Source organism: Nycticebus coucang, chromosome 8, assembly GCF_027406575.1.
Source record: "Nycticebus coucang isolate mNycCou1 chromosome 8, mNycCou1.pri, whole genome shotgun sequence".
Classification (NCBI taxonomy): Eukaryota; Metazoa; Chordata; class Mammalia; order Primates; family Lorisidae; genus Nycticebus; species Nycticebus coucang.
The window spans coordinates 35,389,150-35,396,981 of NC_069787.1; the positions used below are offsets into that span (position 1 = coordinate 35,389,150).

Consider the following 7,832-nt stretch of genomic DNA (forward strand, 5'->3'; position numbering starts at 1 on the left):
GTTTTGGTCATTCAGGTATTCAATAAATATTTGAATGCTCACTGGTTGCTGGGCACTACCCTACACACCATGGATACCGCAATGAACAGTACACACAAAATCTCTGAACTAATATAACTTGAAATTGCTGTGGGAAAGGCTGAAGACAAACAAGAAAATTAAAAAGTTCATTTCATCTAGTAGTAAATGCTGTGAAGAAAATAAAAGAGGATGACAGGGTAGAGTGACTACAGGACTTTATTTTTATTATTTTTTTATTGTTAATTCATAGCTGTGTACATTAGTGCAATCAAGGGATACAATGTGCTGGTTTCATATACAATCTGAAATATTCTCATCAAACTGTTCAACATAGCCTTCATGGCATTTTCTTAGTTATTGTATGTAGACATTTGTATTCTGCCTTTAGTAAGTTTCGCCTGTACCCATTCTAAGATGCACCGTAGGTGTGGCCCCACCCATTACCCTCCCTCCGCCTTAACTTCCCCCTCCCTTCCCCTTCCTTGGCCCTTTCCTCATAGTCTTGTGCTATAGTTGGGTTAGAGCCTTCATGTGAAAGCTATAATTTAGCTTCATAGTAGGGCTGAGTACATTGGATACTTTTTCTTCCATTCCTGAGATACTTTGCTAAGAAGAATATGTTCCAGCTCCATCCATGTAAACATGAAAGAGGTAAAGTCTCCATCTTTCTTTAAGGCTGCATAATATTCCATGGTATACATGTACCACAATTTGCTAGTCCATTTGTGGGTTGATGGGCACTTGGGCTTCTTCCATGACTTAGCAATTATGAATTGGGCTGCAATAAACATTCTGGTACAGATGTCTTTGTTATATTGTGATTTTTGGTCTTCTGGGCATAAACCTAGTAAAGGAATAATGGCATCAAATGGCAGGTCTATTTTTAGGTCTCTAAGTATTCTCCAAACGTCCTTCCAGAAGGAACATATTAGTGTGCATTCCCACCAGCAGTGTAGAAGTGTGCCCTTTTCTCCACATCCACGCCAACACTTCTGGTTTGGGGATTTTGTTATGTGGGCTTCTCTTACTGGGGTTAGGTGATATCTCAAAGTGTTTTGATTTGCATTTCTCTGATGATTAAGGATGATGAACTTTTTTCATGTGTTTGTAGATCGTGCATCTGTCTTCTTTAGAGAAGTTTCTCTTCAAGTCCCTTGCCCACCCTGAGATGGGGTCACTTGTTCTTTTCTTGCTAATACGTTTGAGTTCTCTGTGGATTCTGGTTATTAGACCTTTATCGGAGGTATAACCTTCAAATATTTTCTCCCATTCTAAGGGCTGTCTGCTTGCTTTACTTACTATGTTCTTGGCTGTGCAGAAGCTTGTTAGTTTGATCAGGTCCCAGTAGTGTATTTTTTATTTTCATTTTTTAATTTTTTTTTGGTTTTTGGCCGGGGTAGGTTTGAACCTGCCACCTCCGGCATATGGGACCAGCGCTCTACTCCTTGAGCCACAGGTGCCACCCCCAGTAGTGTATTTTTGTATTGCTTCAATTGCCTGGGGAGTCCTCCTCATAAAATATTCACCCAGGCCAATTTCTTCAAGAGTTTTCCCTGCACTTTCTTCAAGTATTTTTTTTTTTTTTTTTTTTTTGTAGAGACAGAGTCTCACTTTATGGCCCTCGGTAGAGTGCCATGGCCTCACACAGCTCACAGCAACCTCCAACTCCTGGGCTTAAGCGATTCTCTTGCCTCAGCCTCCCGAGTAGCTGGGACTACAGGTGCCCGCCACAACACCCAGCTATTTTTTGGTTGCAGTTCAGCCGGGGCTGGGTTTGAACCCGCCACCCTTGGTATATGGGGCCGGTGCCTTACCAACTGAGCCACAGGTGCCACCCTTCTTCAGGTATTTTTATAGTTTCATGTCTTAAGTTTAAATCTTTTATCTAGTGAAAGTCTATCTTAGTTAATAGTGAAAGGTGTGGGTCCAGTTTCAATCTTCTACAGGTTGCCAGCCAGTTCACCCAGCACCATTTGTTAAATAGGGAATCTTTTCCCCACTGGATGTTTTTAATTGGCTTGTCAAAGATCAAATAACGGTAAGTAGCTGGATTCATCTCTTGGTTCTCTATTCTGTTCCAGACATCTACTTCTCTGTTTTTGTGCCAATACGATGCTGTTTTGATCACTATCGATTTATAGTATAGTCTCAGGTCTGGTACTGTGATTCCTCCTGCTGTGTTTTTATTGCTCAGTAATGTTTTGGCTATTCGAGGTTTTTTCTTTTTTTTTTTTTTAGGTGCACAAAGCTTTATTTCCATTTGGTCCAAGGCTTGGGAAAAGCCTGTAAGGTGTTTAAAAAGCTGCCTTGTGGCTGGAGGATGCGGCTCTGGCAGAAGCCCTGATGGTTTGAAAAGGAGGGCTCCTCAGAGGTCACTGGTCTCCACAGGCTCTTAGTCATGCTTGAGAGTGAGCCTTTCGAAGAGATACTCGCCCAGCCCAGCCTGGGGGCCAGCCAGCCTGTGGAGGTTGGTCAGGTGGTCGCCCATCTTCTTGAGGAGTTTCACTTCCTCATCTAGGAAGTGACTCTCCAGGAAGTCACAGAGATGAGGGTCTTTGCGGGCAGAACCCAGGGCATGAAGATCCAAAAGAGCCTGGTTCAGGCTCTTCTCCAGGGCTAAGGCGGCTTCCATTGTGTCCAGGGTTGTACCCCATTCATCTTGAGATGGCTTCTGCACGTCCAGGAAGAGAGCGCGGCCGCCACGCTGGTTTTGCATCTTCAAGAGACGCTCAGAGCCCTCGCGCTTCTCCTCTGCCAACTCGCGAAGTGGCCCACGCCTTTGAGAGCCACATCGTCGTGGTCAAAATAGTAGCCCAGAGAGAGGAAGGTGTAGGAGGCCCGCAGATGCAAGTTGACCAGGCGGTTGACGGCAGCCTCCACATCGGTGGAATAATTCTGACGAATCTGGGAGCTCATGGTTGATCGGTAATAAGGAACTAACCACAAAAAAACGGTGTTAGCTGGCTCCAGAGGCAGGAGATGGCAGTGAAGAAGGTCCCAGAGATTGCAAGTGGAAAAGAAAAGAATGAGACTGGAAAATTGCCAAAGGCTGGAAAAAAGGGAGTCCCCGGGTCTGTTCCGTCCAAACACTGTTGAAGCAAGACACAGATCCAAGGGACCACCTCACGCGCCGCTCGAGGTTTTTTCTGATTCCATATAGAACGAAGTATTATTTTTTCAAGATCTTTAAAATATGACAATGGAGCTTTAATAGGAATTGCATTAAAATTATATATTGCTTTGGGTAGTATAGACAATTTAACGATGTTGATTCTTCCCAGCCATGAGCATGGTATGTTTTTCCATTTGTTAACATCTTCAGCTATTTCTTTTCTTAAAGTTTCATAGTTCTCTTTGTAGAGATCTTTCACATCCTTTGTTAGGTATACTCCCAAATATTTCATCTTCTTTGGCACTACTGTGAAAGGAATAGAGTCCTTGACTGTTTTTCCGGCTTGGTTATTGTTGGTATATATAAAGGCTACAGATTTATGGGTGTTGATTTTGTAGCCTGAGACATTGCTGTATTCCTTGATCACTTCTAAAAGTTTTGTAGTAGAATCTCTAGTGTTTTCCAGATATATGATCATATCATCTGTGAAGACTGAAAGTTTGATTTCTTCTGACCCTATGTGGATACCCTTGATCGCCTTTTCTTCCCTAATTGCAATGGCTAAAACTTCCATTACAATGTTAAAGAGCAATGGAGACAATGGGCAATCTTGCCTGGTTCCTGATCTAAGTGGAAATGATTTCAATTTAACTCCATTCAATACAATATTGGCTGTGGGTTTGCTGTAGATGGCCTCTATTACTTTAAGAAATGTCCCTTCTATATCAATTTTCTTAAGTGTTCTGATCATGAAGAGATGCTGGATATTATCAAAAGCTTTTTCTGCATCTATTGAAAGAATCATATGGTCTTTATTTTTTAGTTTGTTTATGTGCTGAATTACATTTATAGATTTACGTACATTGAACCAGCCTTGAGACCCTGGGATAAATCCCACTTGGTCATTGTGTATAATGTTTTTTTTTTTTTATTATTTGTTTTTTGTAGAGACAGAAAACTCACTCTATGTCTCACTTTATGGCCCTCGGTAGAGTGCCGTGGAGTCACACAGCTCACAGCAACCTCCAACTCTTGGGCTTCAGCCATTCTCTTGCCTCAGCCTCCCGAGTAGCTGGGACTACAGGCGCCCGCCACAACGCCCGGCTATTTTTTTGTTGCAGTTTGGTCGGGGCTGGGTTTGAACCTGCCACCCTCAGCATATGGGGCCGGCACCCTACTCACTGAGCCACAGGCGCTGCCCTGTGTATAATGTTTTTGATGTGTTGTTTGATTCTGTTTGTTAGGATCTTATTGAGTATTTTAGCATCAATATTCATTAGTGATATTGGTCTAATTTTCTTTTCTTGTTGGGTCTTTCCCTGGTTTGGGGATCAAGGTTATGTTTGCTTCGTAGAATGTGTTGGGTAATATTCCTTCTTTTTCTATATTTTGGAAGAGGTTTAGTAATATAGGTACTAGTTCTTTAAAGGTTTGGTAGAATTCTGACGTAAAGCCATCTGGTCCTGGGCTTTTCTTTTTAGGGAGATTTTGTATAGTCAATGCTATTTCAGAACTTGATATAGGCCTATTCAACATTTCCACTTCATTCTGGCTAAGTCTTGGTAGATGGCATACTTCCAGGTATTGGTCGATTTCTTTCAGATTTTCATATTTCTGAGAGTAAAGTTTCTTGTAGTATTCATTAAGGATTTTTTGAATTTCTTAGGGGTCTGTCATTATTTCATTGTTACCATTTCTGATTGATGAAATTAGAGATTTTACTCTTTTTTTCCTGGTTAGGCTGGCCAAAGGTTTATCTATTTTATTGATCTTTTCAAAAAACCAGCTTTTGGATTTATTGATCTGTTGTATAATTCTTTTGTTTTCAATTTCATTTAATTCTGCTCTGATTTTGGTTATTTATTTTCTTGTGCTGGATTTGTTATTGGAGTGTTCTTCCTTCTCCAGTTGCTTGAGATGTCCCATTAAATTATTAACTTCCTCTCTTTCTGTTTTCTTGAGGAAGGCTTGCAGTACTATAAATTTCCCTCTTAGGACTGCCTTTGCAGTTTCCCAGAGATTCTGGTAATTCATGTCTTGATTGTTGTTTTGTTCCAAAAATTTGGTGATTTCCTTTTTAATCTTGTCTATAACCCATTTACCCTTCAGCATAAGGTTGTTTAGCTTCCATGTTTTTGTATGGGTATTCAGGTTCCTGTTGTAATTGAGTTCAACTTTTATTCCATGATGGTCTGAGAAGATGCAAGGAATAATTTCTATTTTTTAAAATTTGCTGAGGTTAGATTTGTGGCCTAGGATGTGGTCAATTTTGGAGTTTGTTCCTGATGAGAAGAATGTGTATTTCGTTTTGTTGGAATGAAATGTTCTGTAGATGTCTGTTAAGTCCAGATGTTGAATGGTTAAGTTTAAATCTAAGATTTCTTTGCTTAGCTTCTTTTTGGAGGATCTATCCAGCACTGCTAAAGGGGTGTTAAAATCTCCAACTGGAACTGGAGGAAATCAAGTTGCTCATGTCTGTTAGAGTTTCTCTTATAAATTGAGGTGCGTTCTGGTTGGGTGCATAAATATTAATAATTGAAATCTTATCATATTGAGTATTACCTTTAATAAATACGAAGTGTCCATCCTTATCCTTCCTTATTTCGGTTGTTTTAAAGCCTATTGCATCTGCGAATAGGATTGCAACACCTGCTTTTTTCTGCTTTCTATTTGCCTGGAGTATAGATGACTACCCCTTTACTTTGAGTCTATATTTGTCTTTTAATGTAAGATGTGATTCTTGTATGCAGCAGATATCTGGCTTGAGTTTTTTTTTTTTTTTTAGAGACAGAGTCTCACTTTATGGCCCTGGGTAGAGTGCCATGGCATCATACAGCTCACAGCAACCTCCAACTCCTGGGCTTAAGCGATTCTCTTGCCTCAGCCTCCCGAGTAGCTGGGACTACAGGCACCCGCCACAATGCCCAGCTATTTTTTGGTTGCAGTTCAGCCGGGGGTGGGTTTGAACCCACTACCCTTGGTATATGGGGCCAGCGCCTTACCAACTGAGCCACAGGTGCTGCCCCTGGCTTGAGTTTCTGTATCCAGTCAGCCAACCTGTGCCTCTTTAGAGGACAATTTAAACCATTCACATTAATTGAGAATATTGATAAGCCTTCTGAGAGTCTGGTGGACATTTTTAATCCTTTTGCGACTGTGGAAGTTGGAATTTGATCAAAATTTTCTGGGTGGGTTTACTTTTGTGGTGGAGGATTACGCTGGTCTTTATGGAGGATAGGTCTGAGAATATCCTGGAAAGCTGGTTTAGTTATGGCAAATTTCTTCAACATGTGAATGTCATTGAAGTATTTAATTTCTCCATCATAAATGAAACTCAGTTTAGCTGGGTACAGGATCCTGGGTTGAAATTTATTTTGTTTTAGGAGATTAAAAGTCGATGACCATCCCCTTCTAGCTTGAAAGGTTTCAGCAGAGAGATCTGCAGTTATTCTCATATTCTTGCCCTTGTAGGTGATGGTTTTCTTTCGTCTGGTTGCTTTCAGAATTTTCTCCTTCATATTAACTTTAGTGAAATTGATTATGATGTGTCCGGGAGATGTCTTATTTGGGTTGAATTGTGCTGGAGTTCTGAAACTGTCTGCCATCTGAATTTCAGAATCTCCTGGCATGTCTGGAAAGTTCTCCTTCATAATCTCATGGAGAAGAGACTCTGTGCCTTGTGAAGCTATTTCATTGCTTTCTGGGATTCCTATGAGATGAATATTAGTTTTCTTCTAATTATCCCAGAGCTCTCTGAGAGAGTGATCTGTTTTTGCCCTCCATTTCTCTTTCTCTTTGAGAGTTTGGGAGCGTTCAATAGCTTTGTCTTTAATGTCAGAAATCCTTTCTTCTGCTTGCTCCATTCTGTTACTGAGGGATTCTACTGTGTTTCTCAGATCTTTGAGGGCTGCAACTTCTTGTCTCAATGTGTCAAAATCTTTGGTCATTTGGTCTTTGAATTCTTTGAATTCTTGAGATATCTTTTGGGTTTCTGCTTGGAATTCTTATTTGCTACCTAGATTCTGAATTCGATTTCTGACATCTCAGCTATTTGTTTGTGCATGGGATCTTGTGCCGTGTCTGCCCCACTGATCCTTGGGGGAGTTGATCTACTCTGATTATTCATATTGCCAGAGTTCTTCTGTTGATTTTGCCTCATGATTGTTTTTCACCATTGCCTCTGGCCATCCTCAGAGTTGGGGAGGTGTCTCTCCAAGATTGGACACCAGTGAGATCACTCTATTTTTGCTGGATCTTTGTAGGGAGTGACCCTGTGTAGTTCTTCTGGGGATGCCCCAGCCAGGGAGTTCTGGTTGTGGAAGCAGCTCCGGAGTGTGACACACCCGGATCCAGCAACAGGGCGGGAGGTGTTGCGCATGGTTCTGGGAGTGCCTGGCACCCAGTGACTTTGGCACAGAGAACTCAAGGTTCCAGCAGTCTCTGGCCAGGAGAAGGGCTCTGCGCAGAGGCAGGGAGGGCTCTGGAGGGCACACGGCTACCAGAGTTCCTGGCCAGATGAGCAGGCCTGTGTGGAGGCAGGGAGGGTACAGGAGGGAGGACGCAGGGTTGTGTGGCTCCTGCATTTTCTGGTCAGAGCATGTGGAGGCCTGGCTGGCACAGGTTGCGGGTCGGGGGTCGCGGCACAGCTCTTATGGATGTCTGGGCAGCACCAAGCCCAGGAGTTTGAGGTTGCTATGAG

The 7,832-nt window shown here is 42.0% G+C and overlaps 1 pseudogene across 1 annotated transcript; it reads right to left on the reverse strand.

Moving 5' to 3' along the window:
• Window positions 1-2,385: 2,385 nt before the first annotated feature.
• On the reverse strand, window positions 2,386-3,156 carry LOC128591940 (ferritin light chain-like; annotated as a pseudogene). Its single transcript, XR_008381710.1, has one exon. The product of XR_008381710.1 is annotated as a ferritin light chain-like (transcript).
• Between the last annotated feature and the right edge of the window lie 4,676 nt (window positions 3,157-7,832).